General features: G+C 47.1%; 2 protein-coding genes across 6 annotated transcripts in view; one reads left to right on the top strand and one right to left on the bottom strand.

The window, feature by feature from the left end:
• LOC117605925 (limbic system-associated membrane protein) overlaps positions 1-20,986 on the bottom strand; it is a 164,996-nt gene that overhangs the window by 69,705 nt on the left and 74,305 nt on the right. For 2 of the 5 annotated variants that reach the window (XM_034327765.2, XM_034327745.2), the window contains exon 3: positions 18,949-19,036. The exons of the other annotated variants lie outside the window; for them this stretch is intronic. The gene's annotated coding sequence lies outside the window, so the exon portion shown is untranslated. The remainder of the gene's footprint in view (positions 1-18,948; positions 19,037-20,986) is intronic. 5 annotated transcript variants of the gene reach the window in all.
• The window catches only part of LOC117605946 (limbic system-associated membrane protein), a 139,141-nt gene that overhangs the window by 59,216 nt on the left and 58,939 nt on the right, over positions 1-20,986 (top strand). The gene's annotated exons all lie outside the window — the stretch shown is intronic.

The raw sequence follows: 20,986 nt of genomic DNA on the forward strand, positions 1-20,986 counted from the left end.
CGGAACAGCGGTGGCTCGTTATTCGCCAGAGATTCCTGTTATCCGATGAAAGCATCCAACCCTAGTCCCGAAACACGCGGGCGATTAATCTTCGGTTAGATTAAAAAGGAATGGAGCACAGTTAAAAGGTTTCGCGCATCGATTCGTGGTAAACTTTCGGCCTGTAATCTGCCTTCTTACTGAACTATTCTTACTGAACTACGAGAGTGCCCGGTAAGAAAGGCATAGGTGGAAAGGGAAAAACTTCGGTGTAATCGTCGGGTAATAATGGCAGGGCAAGCGTTCACGAACAGCCGTTTTAATTGGACCGGAGAGCGTACAGAGTGGAATAATGGAGCGTCGTTGAGCGTACACACGCGGGCAAACCTCGACGATCCTTATCTTAACGGCCGATGAAGCACCGAAATGCACCGATAAATCGCCGGTGCACGATTCGAAGCTGGAAAATCACCGCCCCTCGCCCCTCCCACGATAATTAGAATCGTCAGAAAGCGTCGAACGATGGACGATTCTCGCGTGTCCAGGCCGATTCGCGAGACTGCGCACTTTTCAGCTTGCCGATACTGGCGGACCGATAAGAACCGCAAACGCGCCTATTACCCGCCGTTGGAACCCTGAATCACCATTCACGCTCATCTACGATCTAGAGAAAGAAATTACTTTCGCTAAATTCTAACGATCTGAACTTGGTTCTACGCGAAATACTAATCTCGGCGAGCCGCAATTTTCCCGCCGTTCGCGTTTTAGATAACAGAGAATTAAATTCGTTGATTTACAAAGCGTGTCGGGAGAAACGGCGCGACTTCGAAGACGAAGTAGAAGTTAATAAAGATAAAGTTTCTCTTGGCAACGTTCGACTCGGGAGCAGCATAAAATGCTCAGAGCATACTATCATCTTAAGAAGTTCCCTGTTCGCGGTGCTTCCTTCCTGGCGGATTGCGAAATTCAATTCCACCGCGAGCATTCCTGCGTTCGCGCGATTACGCTTTCAAAAGAATTTCGGACTGCGTTACAGCAGCCTGCTCGATTAAGATTTTAAAGAGTTGCTTCCTAAGAAATCAAGCGTTCGACTGAAATATTTTTGAAACAAGCTAAAGTGAACTAGAGCGAGATTCGCTCTAAAGCCAACCCTTTTTCGGCCATTTCCGGTCAGACTGGAAGTGACAAAAAAAAATGTTGGGCTATTCGTTGAGATTTTAACGCAAGAATTTTTTCCAGTACAAAATTTTCAATCTTACATACGGGTTGGCTAATAAAAATGACTAATATTGTCGACATCTTGTGAAAACAAACAAGAGCGCGTTTAGTTGCCGGTATTGCCACAAATGGCGGCGGTTAGTATGCACCCGAGTCGTGGAGTCTGGAGACTTCGCCATTTACACGAGCGGCGGGACGGCGGGTTTCCTCATTAGGTGTACTTAATTAGAAAACTTGGGCGAAGCACAACGTGCGAGTAAATCTCTGTGACGACGCACGGGTATTTCTGCCAAAAGACACGGCCGTCTGCCGCAAAAGTCTATCCCTTTCGAAGTCTTTGATGCACGCATCAGACGAAACTTACGAATCTCCGTAGAAAAGTTGTTCGTAAATCTTAAAAATCTTAATCAAGCATTCTAGACGGCTGTCTCAGGATCGACCGAGACAAACTACTTTCAACACTGGCGATAAAAAGGGAGCGACTCATCAAGTTGCGGGGTCGAGTTACGCGTTGCATCGTCAGTTATTAATCTTGCTAATTAACGACACTCTCGAAGATACAAAGAGGCCAGCAAACACCGTCGCCGTAGCGTCGGGCAAAGTAGCGGGAGAAAAAAGAACGAAGAAACTCGGCAAAGGGCGACAGAGGCGTGGACGGTAAATCCTGTGATGAAAAGAAGAAGAAGAAAAAAAATCTTTAATTATTCTCGGCGTAAATCGAGCGTAAGTGGGCGAGAAGTGGGTGACGCTGAAAGGTCTCGAACCGATGAACTTTCCAACTTTCATCCAAGACATCGAAACTGGTACAGAGGTGGAAAACAGAGGTGGATTCCGATTCGTTTCTATATTTAAATGATTCGTGATAAATTTCCGCGTTAAACAGGAATGCTATTAAAGACCTTAAACCGTGTGCCGTGACAAGTTTGAGGAAACTTTAGTAACAGCTTGTCTCGTCAAAGAATTCTAGTCGAACACGCCATCTCGTGGTTTCGCTACTTTCCTCGCGATATGAAACTCCTTCTTCTTCTTTTTCTTCTTCCCTGTACAAACAGCAGTTAAAGTTCCTTGAACCTCGTTTAACTAGCATCAAGCGTTCCTCTTTAATGAAATTACTTGGAATCAACTATCAGCGGGTCGGACAAACGTTGAAAAAGCTTATTTCCCTGGCAAACACTTTCGTTACCGGCTGCTGAAAGAATTTCCGACCAAGTGGTAGGCAATTAAGCGAACGGAGGCACGTGCTAATTAAGATTTAACATTGACTAACGGCCATTAATCGTTGCCCAGGTAAATGAAGTATAATTCATGGTGCGGTGCAATATACTTCGTTGCGGATAGTCCGTGTAAACCGCGTTTTCCTTCAGCAACCTGCCGAGTGATTTAAATCCCTCGCGTTAATGAGCCCGGCTAGTGAGCCGAAATGAACGCTACCGAAATCGTCTTGATTTCAACCTAACTTCCTAACTTCAAACTTCCGTATAATAATTAACGCTTGATTCAAATCTACCGGTCGTATAATTGTCAGAACGATTGCAGAAAAATGCAAAGACCGCGTTGGGAAATCGTGGCTGCGATTCGTAATGCACTCTGGTGCATTTCGAAGAGAATTCTCGATTGTAACAAGAAAAGACTCCCGTGAAAAACAGTGCAATCCGAAGCGCGCATTGGAAAACACTTCTGAAAAATCCTGTGAAAATAAAGTACATATTTTACGGGCGAGTCTTTTCCGCATAGCTGGTGTAAAAATTTCGAAAATCGCAAGAATGTAATTGTGTTTCGTTTTGCAAGAAGGAAAGTATGCAACCGAGCTGCGGAGAGGTAAAGGAACTCCTAAAATTCAATTTCAAATCACACAGATTATGCTTTTTGCTGGAAATCAAGAAATCCAGGAATAATTTGGCGCGGAAGATTCTCCTGTCGTGCAGGAAAAGCCGAAGGAAATCTCGTTAACGTTCCAGGAGCTGGTTGGCGAGGATAGCGATCGCGTGAAACACGAAAAGGCGATTTCCGCGTAGCTGATTTATTCGATCAGGGAAAGTGAAGTCCAGGGATGAAGGAAAGCGGAGAAGACAACTGCTGCCAGATGAAATGTTTCTCCTCTGTGGTTTCCCATCGGAGTTAATTAATTCCCCGGGTCGGCCGGTATCAAACGAAATCTGTCGTTTCGTTTCTAGAAAACCAAAAAAAATCGAACGACGGGAAATATCGCTGCTTTCTAAAAGTCCTCGTATTTCATCGGATTAAATCTGTTTCGTTTTTTCATTCCTACGCGTGAAAAAGTGCCAACTCTTAAATCACCCGACCGAAGAAATATAAAGGATGTTGAATACCGTTCCGATTTTTTCCTCTGATTCATCGTAAAAATATTTTTCCCGAACCAGTTCGCGTGATAAATTCTATTTTCGGATTACGATCCTAATTTCGAGGATTTCTCGCGTCCCAGTGCAACGGTGCATCTGTTACCGTTTCCTCCGCGGTACTTTACAACTGTGCAATTACTTGACGATGCAATCCGCGCGCTAACGTATGTAAACCCGCAATTCCCAGCCGTTGATACGTAACTAACGATATTCCGCAGACGCGCCAGTGCCGGGAATCGCAGCAACCGTAGTTTGCAGATGATAATAAGAAGCAGCTGCGCGTTTCAGCCCGCTTTACCGCCAAAAGAAACGAAATATGCTACAACTCGTAACGACACTTGCGCGGAAAGTTAGCGAGAAAGTTTTCCACGAGGGACGGTCGTTCAGATGCGAGGAGGAAAATTGAACGTATTCGAAAGGAACAACCGCTCGAGTATATCTCGAGAAAACGTAAAACAATCGTAGAAAAATTCTAATAACGATCGGACGGTGCGGGAAATCAGTGATAAAAAGAATAGATAAAATCTGTAACCTCCCAGCAGGAGAAATACTTGTGGTTCGAATGTTTCACGAGTGTCACGGCAGTGTCTGCGAAAACTATCTGGCACTGAAATTCCGCTCGTTTACACAAGAGGTCTGTGCGTGTTCCTGTCTATTTGCATAACTGTTCGCTTCAGAATAATGCTCCGCAAGCCAGCCGCGATATGAAATATTCCTTTGGCAAATGGCGCACTCGCCATTACTCGAGTTAATTAGGAAATCCTATCGCCACGTTGCTCTTTGCTCAACGTGCAACGCGGAGACGACGAATGAAAAGGGAGGTAGGAAGGTTCAAATGTAAACCGGATGTGTGTAACCATCGTTGACTACGGCTTTCAGCGTGGAACGTATTCAGAACGGGAAGATTCGTTTAGATGTTAAACAATTCTCGCGCGAGCAACGTATCGTTTCTTGCAAGGTGCTGCTACCAAAGCATTCTATTCTCTCCCTTTCGTTTGTTCCTCGAACACTTCCTGTTAGAAGAGAAGAAGAAGAAGAAGAAGATTGGACGATGTGTACCGGGTATCTTTATCGATAGCCGCGTTCGAGACGAAAAGGTTGGGAAAAAGTGAGAGATAGTCTGGTCGGGAAACGTTATCATTCCGGCGCTGTATTCGAGATGGTTCGCGGGGGGTGAAATCGGTAACGCCATCACGTATCGAGCATTCGGAATTCCGACGGCTAAGACCCACGTCATATCCAGACGAAAATTGGGAAACGTTCTTCGTTTTCGCTGGCGCGAACACCTGCGCGCCACTTGGACTTTCCACTCGAATCTGCTGATTCTGTTCCTCTTTGATCCCGTTCGATCCACGTTAATACCCGGCAGCGGCGCCTTCCCTCCATCGCGTTTTCCAATCATCCGGCGAGAAAATTAACTTGTATCCTATTCGAACCGACTCTCCAACGAGAAGCTTGAAAAAAAAAAGAAAAGAAGAGAAAGGGAAACGGTAAACGAAGCGATAACAATGATATCGCGTTAGATATCGCGATAAACGACAGGAGCACGAGCATCCGCCTTCGACTCGATGGACCCTTTAAAGTCAAATTTTCAATTGGAAAGTCTCCAAGCGTGGCGTGGGCGGGCCGATTGAAAGGAAGAGGAGAGAAGCCGACGAGATGGTGGAGGAGAGATAGGACTGGCGAATCGACGCGACGCCGGCACACCCGGAGCGGAGAGATCGAGGGGGATCCAGGTCTCGGGCGTAGCCGTGATATTACGTAATAAATCATCCGAATTTCGCGGTGTCATACAATATGGGCCTGTGCAAGCGAACGACGAGGCGCGACGCCACGTCTATACCTATTTTCATTCCGAGCGACATTCGACGTTCCCGTTGTGCCGGAGTCTTTCCGGGTTATCGTCCTCTTGCCGATTCACACGAATCTAGAAGCAGCTCGATCTTTTCATTAACGTTGGAAATTCATTCGTCCTCCTGCTTCGTCATCCATTCAATCGTATTTTAAATTTGACGCCTTGGAAAAATTACACCCCCTGAAGGGGTGCGAAACGAATCGCAAGACTTGTTAATTCTTCCATTACCTTTCTATGCATATATTTTTCAGCTCAAAGTCCGGGAAATTGATTGTATTTGAAAGAAGAAAAAGGGATCTGGAAAAGACACCCCTTCCCGTCGCCGGAATTTCATCGAGCTAACCCTGGCCCTACCTCGTGTCCGGAAAAGACGCCATTTTACCCCTCTTCTTCCAGTCTAGTCGTTAATAAGCCGTTCAGTCGGCGTGGCGCGTAGCTTGTACGAGAGAACGAGCTTTCGAGGCTTCCTCCCTTTACCTTGATCTGTAAAGGTCGAGCCGCGAGGCAACGATGCGGCAATGGAGAGAAGTCGGCTCGCTTTGTTCGAGATCCGTTCACAGGGTGAAAAACGAACAGGATTCTGCGGAACTTTTTAATTTCCAGATACTTCCGGTAATCGTTGAGAAATCAATAATAACTCTGACATCGAGTCGCCGCTGCTGCTGCTTGTATCAAATAAAATCTCCAAATGTTTTTCTGTACCGTCGCTGAAGACGGCTGAGCTGCCCTAAAAATGAAATTTTTATACGAAAAATTTCCGCTAGCTTTGCCCATTTTATAGCGTACTCGTGCAGTCGACCTTTATAACGTCGTTCATAACTGTTATTAAAAAGCTCGGATTCTCGTTGTGTCGTGTTTGCGCTACGCGTTGCTTCCTCGTGCACCCGCGGCGCGTATCGATAAAACACCGGGACTCCATGGTTTTCTACGGTTTTCGTTTCAACCGGGAACGAAACACTTTTACTACCGGTGCTTTTCTCTTAACGAAAAAAACACGCGATTCTTTGCGCGTCATTGATAGCCGAGATAAAAATAAACGGTGTCGTTTCGTTCATTTTACCCGTGGCTCGATAGAGGACTACGCTTTCCTCTAGCGATTCTGTCGCGCAAATGGATCGACACTGACGTCAATCGATCCGAAAAAAGAACGGATCGAAGGAACGACAAAAACACGGCGAACCGCCACGTTTCCTTTTTTCTTTGATAAATAAACAGAAGCGGTTTCTTCGGTCGACGGAGGCGCGAAATAAAACCACGTTTATCGGCTTTCCACCAAGAAAAACAAATTGCAGCGTAAAGTTCGCCGATGGAAACGTTCAAACGACCGTCCCGCGACTTTGTCCGGCAAAAAGGTTTCCCGCTCGTTTCCTTCGCCGGTTAACAAGACCGTTCGTTTACCTGTCGTTTGATCGAGTAATTTACAAGCGAAAAGTATCCAAGCATCGGTCAGCGATATCGTTTCGTTTCTCGACGAGTCGAGTTCTTTCAATTTTTCCATTTCAAAATCGACACCCCTATATTTCAAGAGGAGGAAAAAATGGAGTGCTGAAAAGTTGCCTTAAAGCAAGCGTTCACAATGCACACGTGAACGGCGTGAAATATTAGGTATAGGAAACGTACTTTAACTAGCAGCAGACCCTGGCGGATTTTCGTTTCAAGCTGCGGGTCGTTAATCCCGATACTTTGCAGCCGCACATAAATTTCATCGCACCTACTAGCCTGTACTGATATCCGCGTCATACGAACGGTAGATTTATACGTGTACAGCGATCGAGTGGCATTTTAACTTTCCCGCGATTCGCGGGAGTCGAGCCATTAATTTCCACCGGCGTTTTCCATTAATTTCCATCAATCTGTCGGTAATTTTCGCCAATCAATCACTCTTTGCTCCAACAGATTCGAAATTCTCCGCCAGAACCACCCTCTCTTCTCATCACCGCCACCCTTTCCATGTTTTTCTCTCGCTTTCGAACATCCCCGTCGCTCTTTGTCTTCTTCAATCTTATTTTGATCGCGCCGAAGTCGGCGAGGGAGGGAAAATGATTTTCTTCGGGGATGAAATTGCGTGAAAAATAAAACGCTGTGCGAGAAATGGAATCATTTGAAGAGTTTTCTTAGACTTTCGACAGACAGACTGACAGGGTAGGCGCGAATGGATCGTCTGTGCCGTCCCTTTGGCCACAATACGGTCGCCTCGACTCCGTCCCTTTCGAGCGGATATTATGAAACTTAGGGAACAGTATCTTGGCCCCTGCTCGCCACTTGAGCCGACACGTATATAACGCGCGGATCGAAAGAGGGAAGGCCGCAAACTCGGCCGGGATAAAGTTAAAATTGACTCTTCAACGTCGATGCGAAGAGCCTTCGGAAGTTGCTAAGTAGTTCTGAGACGACGCGATCCTCCCCACCCGACGACGCCGTCGCTTCCGGAGAACACGCGCAAACCCCCTGGATCCTACACGTTCCAGGTCTCGCGGTAACGAGAATTCGAATTTGATCGATTCGCTAGAAAAGAGCTGGTTCGATTGTAACGCGTGATTTACCGGCGCGACGGCGGCCAGTGACGCGCGCGAATTTCGATTCGCAGAGATTTCCGCAAAAGGGTGTTCGCCGGCTGAATTTATGTACTCGAACGGACTGATTGCAGTCGCATCGTTAAATCGATCGAAGGCTCGGTGAAAAGCCACTGGAAGAGAAGCAATTTAATCGCGAGCCGGAGGACTGTCCTGAAAACGGGGCAGGGTAAAAAGAGAAAAGACTGGATTCATACGGCATGACCGATATTGGAAGACCTTCGAAACCGAGACCAGAAAGGATATCGGATCGCAAGGAGAAGCGTTCGCCGCGAGGAAAAACTACGGCAAGCTGCCAACGATGAATCTTCCCTCGGTGCTCTCGAAGCCTCTGCTTCGTTTCTCCTTATTTCCTCCGCGTGCTCTTACACCTAACACCTTCTTTCCTTTTCGCGAACGATCGCTGCCCACGTGAGGCAACGGACCACCCTTCTTCTCTTCTTCTTCTTTTTCTTCTTCTTCTTCTTCTTCTTCTTCTAATCCCTCGACAGTCGTTCGGTCCACCGAGAATGAAGGATTTCGTGCGCGGTTCCTCGGGATCGATAGAGTGGCTTGTCCTCCGGCAAAAAGAGAGCCCCTCGATCTTCCATGCTCGAACCTTCCTCTGATATCTTTCCTTTTTCTCCCCCGCACGCTATCTCGAATTTCCACGATCGAGCATCGCGACAAACTTGCTCGTTAAATTCTGTACACACTCCTCTGGAAATTTAATACCGAGCTTACTTGCGAAAACTTCCGAAGAATCGGTCGCCCGTTCGCGCATGCACGCAGCCTCGTATAGAACGTCGAAGCAGCTGATAAACTTCCGATCGGAGGAAAATCGAACGACCCTGTTTTCGCGTGCGGAAAAGTGGAAAAAGAAGAGCGAGACGGAACGCAATGTCGCGGGACTGACCGACGGCAAATTATTCCGCGCCGTCGACAGGGAACCGTTCTAAATTGACAAATCGATAAAACCACATACTCGTTTGTCCACTCTCCTTTGTCCTCCGCTACCCCTTCATTCCGCCCCGGTCAAAGGCTGCTGCCGGTCAATCGACTTTCGCGCACGCTTTTAAAGTGCGCTACACGAAAGGGATACGTTATTAAAAGTCGACAGCCCTGGGGGTTGGTTACCCTTGCCACCGTCGGATCAAAACGAACAACGAAAAACCCTCGCCCCGAGTTGAATTTCAAGTTCCTGCCCCCGGCACGCTAGAAAACGTAAACCTCCTCGAGCTCTCCTTCCTTCCCCAAAGTTTCCGCCATGAAATCGTACACTGTGATTCCTCGTTTCGCCAGCGCCGCGCAAAGTCTTGGATAAGACCCACGCTTGCTAAATTGTTTCTGAAAATCCGCGAGTTACGACGTCTTGCGGAACGGAAAGGCACGAACAAAAACAAGTACGTTACGTCAGATGCACGCTTCCTCGAGCGCGAACCTGCCTACGATCCCCCGAGAGTGTACCGTGGGTCAGGAATGCAGCCACGAAACGGTAGATTTTGCCGCAGACGCGACAAGAGCCGAGGGTTGAAACCCAGCCACCGACAATAAACCCGGTGCCAGAGTTCCTGCTTCCGGCGACCACTGTTGGTCACTCTATACAGAACGTTTCGTGAATTTCCTATTATCGTTGGCATTTCCACCGTGTTCGGTGAACCGTTCGAACTATGTTCTCCGATAACGCTTCTCTATCGCGGAATCTTTAAAAGTATACTTGTTATTTATAGCTGTAAAGCAAATGCTCGACAGTTTCCTTTCCATCCTATTCTGAAACTGTTGAAATTTTTAGTCGCGTTTCCGCGACAGATTTCGCCTATCGATTCCGCTCGATTTCATCTCGAAGAGAAAAGCTATTCCAGAATCATCGTCCCTCATGATCCCGTGCTTTGCTTCAACGTTAACGGCCACGCTTTTACTGGAAACTCGATACGACCTGCTCGAGTCACTCTGTTACCTCGTGACGTAGCTATCGTATCCAGATCGGTGAGATTCCTTGCACGACTCCCTTGGAAACTGATTGTTAGCATCGCTGCCACGATCTAGCGTGAAGGGTTAGTCATATGCTAATTTTGTTGCAATTGCACCCGACTCGTGACTTCAACGTTCTCGATACTTTCCTCGAATTCTGAACGTCTGTTCTTGTTCCGTGTCAGACTCGCACCGTTGTGCTTTCGAAACTTTCCACCTTTATAAATTGATATTTCCCCGGGTCAATGATCCGAGCCAGGGTAACAAGACACGATCGCTAACTTTACTTGCGAGCTGATCATCTACATACCCGAAGTCGTTCGTATTCAGCAATAAGCGGCTCCGAGTTCTCGTGTAGCTTAAAATGCTTCGTGTTTATTTCCGCGGTTGTGCCATCGCAACACGGAGCATACGGAAATTTGAATTTCCACGAATAAAAGCTTAATTATCCGTTTCGTGTTCCATGCTTTTTCTCCCATTTCTCTCCCATCTTTACAGATCGAACAGAGCAATTTGCGATATCTTCGGCATTAGGGATGCTGCTCAGAAATATCATTTATTCGGCTGAAGGAAGCCGAAGCGGCGACGTTCGTTTCCAGTCTACGCGAATTCGCGTAAAACGTCAACCGGAGAACAGAGATTCTCCAATGGTGCGCGACTGCAGGAATATCCTGCGGATATTGCCGCGCCTTTCTCTTGCCGACAGAATATCGATAGCAGTGCACGATGGTTGTCTGGTCGTTTGCGGTGCCCTGCTGTAACCGTACGATATCGACAGGAAATCGTCGCAGCCACGAAACTCTCTGCGGAATGGTAAACGAATCGGTGATATCTTTTTGCCGAGACGGAACACGACTCCCGGGGATTCATGGAACTCTTGTACGGCTTTACGCACGAACGAGTCGACGAATCGAGTTTTTCTTTCACTACCGTCTCCCTTCGACGGCGAACGCATCGTCCGCGGAATATTGAATTACGAGGGAAACGTTATTGGCCTCGACTTCTTCGCGGTATTTCCCGCGACGACCCCCTATCGCGAGGGTATTAACGAAAGGCGGCAAAGATCGATGGAAAACAGTCGAGAGCTTCCCCCGTGCGAGAAATCATTCGACTGTCGATTGAATCTCAAGCTCGTAATTCAACATGGATCGCGCTCAAAAAACCTCATTCGCGCCTTTTATTTCCACGCTTCTTCGTTTCTCTTCCCAAGAGTGTTTACAGAAACACAAGTACAAAGATTGGGAAGAGAATTTCATTACACGGAAACGTTGCAGAGATAAACGGAATTACCGCGTTGTCGATCGTTCGGTTTAATTCGCGAATTAAGATCAGAGATAAGCTCGCAATGGGGAAACATCAACGGCATGCAAGAGACGAAAGGATAGCGAATAAAAAGCTGTCTAGATGAGCTAATCCTGCTAACAATCTACCTCTACTCGGGGTCTACTCGGGGGGTTGATAGAGCAGAACCGTTCATTCCAGACAGTGAATTTAGATAAAACTTAAGCCGAGACTAAAGGAAACGAAATAACATCAGCTTATCTGTTATCGTACGATCCTTCCGTTCCTTTCCCCTTATCATCCGCGGTAACCGCGATTTTCGGCGGGTCCCTTCCACCCTTTCGGATAACCGGTAGCGAAATTAAAATAAAGCTCGTAGCGATTCGATGGAAAGGCAAGAAGAAACACGATTCGAAGAAAATTGAAAGCCGCGACGATCTTTCGCGCTCGTGATTATACGAGTAGCAGTTTATGCTCGATGAAACGTGAAACGGGACGAGAGGGGAACGCGTTTATATCAGGCCTCCATTTTCTCGAGCAGGTTTATCCGCGCGGTATCGTTACCGCAAGAATTACCGCGGCAATACGACTTTATTATTCGTACGATATATAAAAGCGTATTAACGGAAACAATAAAGAGCTCCGTGACCGTCGAGGCGGGAGAAACGGCCGCGCGTCGACCTCTTTAGAAGGCAGGAACACGTACCGGGTACCGCAATCAGAGCGTGCACCACGATGAAAAAAGGAAGAAAGGATGAAAGAAGCGGAGATGATAAAGGAAGCTCGACGAAGACGCTTCCACAACTCGCCATAATCGAGCCAAAGGAAGAACGGCTGAACGGCAGAGTGGCTTTAGTACACGTTCTTGCACGATTGTTTCGCGCAAGCTCGCAGACTCTCGGTACGCTCTCCTTTGTCGGTTCCTCTTTCCGCTGGTCAAAAGGACGCTCTTACCACGCACGAGAAAACGCTTGTTCTTTCTGTGAAACCGCGAAATAATACGGATCCTTCTTTATTTTTTTGCTTCGCGAACGAAGCTGCATTCAAATCGTATTGAAGCCGCGTGCTCGTTCACCGTTTAACGTGGCCATTGTTCCTTTTCTCGCTTCGTTTCGAAAGAAGCTGGCCAACGAAAATCCGGATGATAATTTCCCGTCGAACCGCCACGAGGGAAAATCGATCGTCGAAACATATTTTTTCGTATTTGATAAGCCCCCGAGCGATTTTATTAAACGCTATACTCCCCGTCCGCGGCTGATGGCGTTAACTATCGTTCTCTCGTTTAGCATTTAGTATATTTCTGCTAGTTAGGCGAAGCTCTTTCGAGCTAACGCTTCCTATTCTTCTCTATTTCTCTTCGTCTCTCTTTTTCGACCCATTTAGCCCGTTTGCACCATGTAGCACGGAAGCGCAATTAGACCGCGTTGGAGAAAGGAAATGGCGAAATAGTGGAGGGAGAATGATGATGAAGCAAAAAGCGAAACAGGAACATAGATTAATATAACCTGACGATGCATTTTTCTTTCACTCCTATTATTTCACTTAACTTTCTCGTTTCCGCGACGGAAAATCAACGCGAACCGCGTAACGATCATCCAGCTTCGTTTACAAACGGAACAAACCAACCTCCTCGATCGGAACAACGTTGTATCTTTCAATTTGCAATCACCAGCTGCACTTTCCCTCGGCTCGATACAGTAACGGGCTATATCGGATAGAATGAAAGTTTCGCGAGCAAGGGGCCGGATGAAATTAAGTCGAAATCCAGGGAGAACTCGCTGCCATTCGCGGTGCGGCGAATAAAAGCGGAGAAAAGTCGAGGATGGCCAATAGTTTGCGTGTTTCTACCTCGGTGTCTAGAACGCGGAGGAGGATGCATTCGGCTGACGTACGTATGCGGGCCACGAAACAAAAAAGGGCTTTCAGACGATTCGCGGCTCCATTCATCCACGATGCTATGCTTCTGTATGCCCAGCCGACGCTATGCTTCACCCGACGCGCCCGTGATGCGCCTACCCTCGCCGTGCTCCACCGACAAACAATGCGCCCGTCCATTTACCGAATGAAAACACGGATGCGGAGGGAGACGGAAATGCGCGTCGCCTTGCAACGAGCAGCCTATCGCTGCCTGTTATCGCCGTTGGATAAAGCCGTCTCTAACTGGATGAAGTCGCGAGAGTGGTGAGTTGCATACGCAACCACGTAGCAGACAGGGTGCATCCCTCTGTACAGGGTGCAGGCGCTACGGTTAATCCTGATACGTCTCGTATATAATGCAAAACCATTGTGGCTGCAAGTTCGATACCATCTTGTCACATCGTACGTTGAATCGATCTGTCGGAACACGGGGAACCGCGATGCGTACATACGCGTGAACAGCGTTCATCGATTCTGCGAGAGAATAAATATTTAGACGAGGCTGGTAACGAAGCTGGCTATTTTCACCGATGCTCGCTGCTTTCGTGTTACTCGTTAATGCATCGAAACGCACCGTACAATAACGTTGATTTATTCCGCGAAATTCACGTCTACGAAGCAGATATCCATGAAAATATTTTGCAAAATTAACAAACGCGCAAATCACTCCATTTGTCACCGAGTAGCATTTAGAACAAGAGGATCAGTTATACGGAAACTTCAAGTGCGCTACTTGTTGCTCACACTACTCTCGAGAGTTTGCCCGTTTCGCACGACTAGTGGCCTCGTTCCGCCACGGACTCTGCTCGTTAAAAATCCGACTCGATCGCGATCCTTCCTAATTAACGGAACGGAGACTACAGTGTCGCGACTCCTCGCATTAAACCGTTCGCCGGGTATAGATTCTTCCAGGGAAATTGTTCGAACCATCGCGCGAAAGATCTCGTTAACTTCGTTTAATCGAAGCGGTTTCATTGTCGAAACGGAATCATAACGGGAAAAGGAGGAACGTCTTTGGATAAAATTCCAAGCATCCTTGTCACCCTCTATCTTCTCGTCGCTATCCAAAAGACCCGAGTTTCCGGCGCGGCGATCCTTCCCCCCTGGCGACGATAAGATTCGGGGAATGCCAGACGGCAAAGAGTAATGCGTTCTCCGGAGATGGGTAATCACGAAAAAATGTCCTCCTTCCCTTCCCTTGGAACCTCGCGACGTCTTTCACCGCTTTCGAACTTTCGCTTTTCTTTTTAATCTCTCCTCTTATTCTTCGTTTCTTTTCCCCGGCGCAAACCGCCGTAGGTTCGATTTTGGGGCATCCAGAAGATCGCTGAATTTTATTTACACTCGTCACGACGCGGTGGCTTTCAAATTTCACTCATTGTCTTGCACACGGCTGACACGACGGTTTCCTCTCCCGATGGAAAGTTCGCGTAATAAAAGGAAAGCCCGAGCTCGGGGACATCGATCGGCGGACCTTCGCGTTCTTATTGTTTTCCTCGGCTGTCACACGCGAATCTCGGAGAAAGCATCTACGTACCGAAAACATTTCTTTCGACGTCCCAGAACGCCTACATTCGTAACCGAACATCTTCCACAAAAAAGAAGAAAAAAAAAAAGAAACTCAAAAGTTATTTTCACAGGAAGAATCATAAAATCACCGGTGTATCTCACATTTCGTTATTATTCACTGCGTACGAGGAAAGGAACGTTTCCGAAAGCCGTCTAAATCGGTTTCGCTTCTGACCGTTCTTACCAGAAGCGTTTATCGCCACGGACATCGAACGTAACGAATCGTGATTCGATCCAACTCCCTGGATAATCGAAAGAGGCATCCCGTCCTGAAGGTCTATCGTCGAAATTTCTTTCGGAGACGATGACTCTCCTCTCGGGAAATAACCCGAAGATCGTGACTATGCGACGCGTTGAAACAGGAGAAAACATCGCGGCAAGAAAAGAGAAACAAACGACGCTTCCGGCCTAGATACCGTGGTATCGATTATGGAAATTCCGCTCACCTTTTCCTTGCACTCCGGCTGAGAAAAATACGCGACGCCGGGTGAAATCGAGACAATTCGCTCTGGACAGAGAGAAACGCAAAGTACTATGTTGAAAAACAGCGACTTCTATGAAGACGTTTCAAAGTATCCTCTCGGTTCTAGCTGCGTAATATTCCGGGCATCAGCCTTTTTCTATCGGACGAATAGCAGAGAGGAATTCGCGGAATCTACCCTTCCGTATGTTCGGAATCGCGATATTATGTGATGCAAAGCGGCGACGAATACCAGCACCTTTCCCTGTCCATTGAATACGTCGCACGTTTTCTCGTTAGAAGAGTCGTTAATTGTAAAGCGTCAAAGTATTCGATTTCATTAATGAAGAGGTAGAGAAAGGGGAAAAATGAAGGAACAAGCGTCGTCCGGTGTCTCGACAGAGAAGTCGGAATTACCGTGGCACGAGGGTGGAAAAAAGCCAGCGAACGGGGGTGTGGGCTGGAGGGCGAGTGGCCAAGGGAAGTTCGAAAAATAAGAACAATCGCGCGAAAGCCAGCGGGTGTGTAACTAATGGCGGAATAGCCGCGACCTGCGAGGCAAAAGTGCCGCTCGTTGCCGGTGCACGGGATGCCACAAATTCTGTCCGGTGCCCATAAAGCCGGAGAAATGGGAACACGGCCAAAACAATCGCTACGACCTATCCCGTAGGACACTGCACCATTTCCGTATCCTCTACCGTATCGCGCGCCCAGTCTTCTTCTTTTCTCTAACCAAGAAACCATTGCTTTTTCTTACACGACGGAGCTTTCCGCTTTTTACCCTTTCCTCTTCCGTTCTCGTCCGAGAACCGCGAGGCAACGAAACCGGAGGACGCGAAGCTTGCGGACGATGAAATTAATGAAAAGCGTTCGACGATAGTCGCAAACGAGGGTGTGTAATTTAAAAAAGAAGAAAGTTGACAGATACAAATTAGCTCGAGTAATACTTGAACCTACTTTGCCTCGACGATTTACCGTTTGCCCGGGCTCGATACCCTGCCACGCCGAGTACAGCAAACGGTGAATGATTAATGCTCCCTTGCGAGGTAAATGAAATCTGAATCTCACCGATGACGAAGCTGTTCCACGTTCGTTCCAACGGCAACTCGCGAGCATTGTTCTCGCGCTTGTGAACGCGTTAAGCCAATCGAGGACGGAACGAGTCGACGACGTGCTTTCCATTAAATTACCATCGAATTGCTGAAAATTAAACAGCGGAAATATCGAGGCGTACCATTGAATTTGCGGGAAGGTTTTACATCGTTCCTGATACGAATCCTGTTTTTCCCTCGATGAACATAATCCGGTAGCGGCAGCGTGTTCGCTGAAAATTCATGAGGATCAAAGTTCGGCCGCGCACCACCCGGAGTGGATTTAATTATTAACCTCTCAAAGTCCTTTATACCCGGAACTTGGCGCGAATTTCCAGCTACGTTCCTTTCAACTTTCCCCACGTTTTTCTTTCTTTTTCGCGTATCCAATCTCGTTACCAACTTTGTTTCGAAACTCGTCAACGAATTTTCACGCGGGCCATTTGAACGCGAAGATCGATGATTATCGGGCAACAACGCGCGATGAAATGTTTCGAGGAAAAATCGAGCTTGTGTATGTGTATTACAGACAGGTTTTGGCAGCCGATACAAAGAGGAAACCCTATTGGAATCCAGCGACTAGCGGCGGATTCTGGACGGGGTCCAAGCTGGTTATCCGCGACCGATGGTCGCTGGAAGGGTGCGAACGAAGCAAGGGGCGAAAGAACAGGGTGCGCCAGCGTGAACGAAGAGAAAACGACGACAGCTCGACGATCCGCAGTCGGACAGCGTCGGGAAGATAGGGTTAAGCTCACGACGGGACAGATAACATCGAGCACCGAAACTTCCCCTCGAACTGGACGGATCCGGTCTCCGGCATCGAGCAACCCCTTCCTTTCCCTTTCCTCCAACCAGATCCACCAGCGGAGAAGCCCAAGTTAACTATAACTACCGTACGACAAACTCCTCGTGGCACAGTTATGGGTAAATGCAACCCCCTGAAGCCCCTTTTCGCTTCCCTCCGTAAGCCGGTCTACCTTCGAGGCTCTCGGTAACGAGCCAGAGAGGGTAAACCGTTGAAATTGGTCAACACGGGGTTAAGTTCGACGTCCCGGCCAATAAACTCGGTCTCGCTGATTAAATTGTTCGCGGCGACGGATTCCGCTTCGAGAATCCACCCGTGTTGGTCGCAATTGAGATCGTCACGAGAAGATACGCGGAATCGTCGTTCGGAAACCGTAGCGACGCGTTTATCAGAATTTCGATGTCCTACCGGTTTCTTGATAAAACATTCCACTCGTCGGAACTAAGAACGAATCGGAACTTTAGCAATTCGCGAAACTAAACACCGAGGAACCTTTCAACTTTTCCACCTAACACTTTCGAACATCAGATATACTCTTAGTCAGGAAGAAATAAATGTTAAACTTTTCAAACGATAACGATCCGACGTTTTATCCTGGCTCGTTTTCACCCCGAGGCGAGTCGTTGCACCGTTCGATCGCGCGAAATCGATTGGTCGTTAAACGGCAAAGACAAAAGACTCGCCGCGAGCCGCGTGGGACTTTTCGGCGAATTTCCACGGCCGAAAACGATAAGTTGAACGAGTAACGAGGCTAACGGTAACTCGATTGTTCTCGTTTGCCGACGTAGACGGAGACAGAGGCTCGCCGAGTGGCAGCCAAGTGAAATTGAATTTTTCCCCGGAAATTTGCCGGGGATGTAATTTTGTGGAGAACAATTAACGTTCAAAAGGCTTCTTATCCGTGCGTCGAACGATGGAATTGCTGGCAGACCAGCTGAACAGCCCGCTGGGCGTTAAGGCAGCGGATATTTGGAGGATAATGTGGGATAAAACGGGATACCTACTGGCAAGCAAATAATTCTCCTCCTGCTATTTGCTCGAGTTATTTGATTCTCGTTTCAGTAGTTTCCCGGATTCGAGCTCGACGTTCGGGCAATAAATTCGGCGATGCTGGTTTGCGCTAGTATACCACCGACCTTATCTTTATTAACACTAACCCCTTTCGCTATCGCTCCAGTTCAAGTGAAATAACTTCATCTTCTGTCTTAATCTATTAACCCTTTCACTGCTACGGACGCACATATGGGTCCATAGTTTCTTTCTTGGATATCTTAGTCATAATCAAATAAAAGATAACAGATTATAAAATAATGAAAAAATTAATTGAGAAATGAAGAGAAATAAAAAGGGTTAATACCATTCGACGACTGTAGAGAAGGGATGAAACGAACTTAAATCAAGGAGAAAATTTTGCTGCGAAACGGGAATGAAAAAATGCGAATTCGAATGGAAAATTTGTCAGCCGGTTATAGCGTGGGTGGAGAAATAAATTTCGAAAATTTACGGTTTCATCGGCGCGTTTCTGTGACGATTCGACGGAAACTTGGCCACGGAAGGTTCCTCGCCACTTCCGGTCCACTGAATGGAGACTCGGAATTTCCTCTTGGCCGTGGAGAGACGCGATCTTAACGCGACTCGGTTCCTCGCCGGGGAAGATTTACGCTCGCAACTCGTTCCCGATGTCGAGAGTTTCTGCTTCCGGCTGCGACGGAACTTTTGCAATTGCGCGCGCTATTCAAGTTCCTTTTTTTTCCCCTCGTTTTTTTTTTTTTTTTTTTTTTTTTTCAAATAGCCGGTAGCTACGTATTAACGCTCTTGCCCATCTAGCGACCGAAGCCGCGAGTAAATCGCGCGGCTGAACTTGCTGAATTTACTGGGAAACTTGCTTACCGTAACCGACCTCCTCGCCTAGCTAGCCGACGCTTTTCGACTCTGCCTTTCTGCTTAATCTCGTCCACATTCTCTTCTCTCCACTTTCCTGTAATAAACCGACATCTTTTTAATTCTTTCTCTTGAGAAACGCTAAAGCCACGGCGCAGGATTACCAACCTTCCCCGGGATCCTGCCGCGAGCATCGTTTAAAGTAAAAACAATTTGTAAGGATAAAGAGGTACGCGCAAATTGTATTTACACGATCGTGCGAAAACATTTTTCCCTTCGGTCAACGCGTTACACCCGAATCGCTGTACTTTCCTCGTTTCTTCTTAACGCTTTGCAAGAGAAACTTATTAAATTTCCACCGGCGTTTCTTCGTTTTACGTTGGAAACTTTTGAAAAAATTCACTTTCCCGGATAATTATTCGATCGAAACTTTCGTAAATGATCGAACTCAAAGGAGGAACAAAAAAAACCTTTGACTGGGAATATGTATTTAATATATTTCCGGTTATTTTCAATCGTGGAAAATCGAAGGAAAACGAAACTTCCGTGCCGTCCTCGAAAAGAAGGATCGTTAAGGGATAACCGAAAAGAGGAACGTGCAAATGGAAACTCGATAGTTACAAAGGCAGAGAGTTGCGGTGTTCGAGGATGCCTGCGTTTAAGTTTCCATCCCGTTATGCTAAACTCTAATCATTACGGAAATTCGTATCAAAGTTCTCTGGCCATTAGTACCGGTACACGTATCTCTCTCTGCTAGTACATGATCATTCTCCTCCAATGGTTACTCAAATTCGTTGCTGCATTACGGGTATCCAAACCAACTGGAATGGAAACTAGTTGTTTTGCTGTTCGAAATTGCCATCTAATTTTCTCCATTCGTTCCTCTCGAGCCACGTTTTTAACGCGAGACTCAGAATTTAAATTATTAATCAGTGATTGCGAGTCAATACGTCGTCTCGTCAAAGTGCCACCCTTCCTCTGTCGTAATTAGTTTATTGATAACAGTACCACTGGGTCGTTCCGTCGGTCGACCGTCTTTGACAGACGAGGGACGCTTACAATTCCCGTTACAGAGTATTAGTCGAACATATCAGACACGGGACGCGTGAGGTGAATATAAAATCACCTTTTGTCCTAGAAGTTACCTCGAAATGTAGCAGCCAGTTCCCTTTGGTGTCCAAGGGTGAAATTAATATGAAAAAGCGCAGAATAAAGATAGACAGAGCTGGAGTAACTTGGCAGCTACCTGTTTCCTTCGCGTTTCTCTTTTCACTAGGTAGCGTGCAGCATAGAAAATGAGCTTCATTGAAAATTCAAACAGGTTCTCTTAACGGAATGAAAGCATACGACGAACGAAGAGCGGGAATATGGAGGAAAATACACTTCGGCTCCGTTTTCTTCGATGGAAGAACCGAAAGGTGTCTATAAACGAGCGGACATATTGTAGGAATTTATTTCGTTACGTCGTTGCAACGCGACGTAAACAGGCGTTTATAGGGCAGCTAGAACACGGTCAATAGACTAGACAGCAGTCGACTAGGAATACGTGATTTTGTCCGAAGCTATCGAGACTGTGAATCCCGATGAAATTTGAATCGCCCTGGCCATTGATAAGATTAAAGGCCCCGAGGGATCGAATGAAAGAGCAAGAATTAGAAGGCGGAAATAATCGGTCGAACGAAGGTAGCAGGAATCGTTAGGTGCATTCGTAAATGAATGCAACTTAAATGCACCGTGCAAACGTTTCAATCGTCCTGACGGCAAAAAGCAGAAGGAACAGGTATGTGGTAGTAAATCTGTTAACGAGAAATGAAATCAACGAGCGGTCTTCCTTTGAAAATCCTCGGAAAAGCGGAAAGCTCCCGTAAACGTGTGCAAGTTGGCTGCAACGTTTCCGAGTTGCACGCGATGCAGCTGTTGCACCGGATCGTGACAAGTAGCCATCGACTGGGTGGACAAGTAGCCTCATTATTCCATTCCGAAGGGCAGTCCAGCTATTTCCACCCTTCGTTTTTATACGTTGACCAGGTGAAACGCGATTCGCGAA

The sequence above is a fragment of the Osmia lignaria genome, chromosome 9 (genome assembly GCF_051020975.1).
Source record: "Osmia lignaria lignaria isolate PbOS001 chromosome 9, iyOsmLign1, whole genome shotgun sequence".
NCBI classification, from domain to species: domain Eukaryota; kingdom Metazoa; phylum Arthropoda; class Insecta; order Hymenoptera; family Megachilidae; genus Osmia; species Osmia lignaria.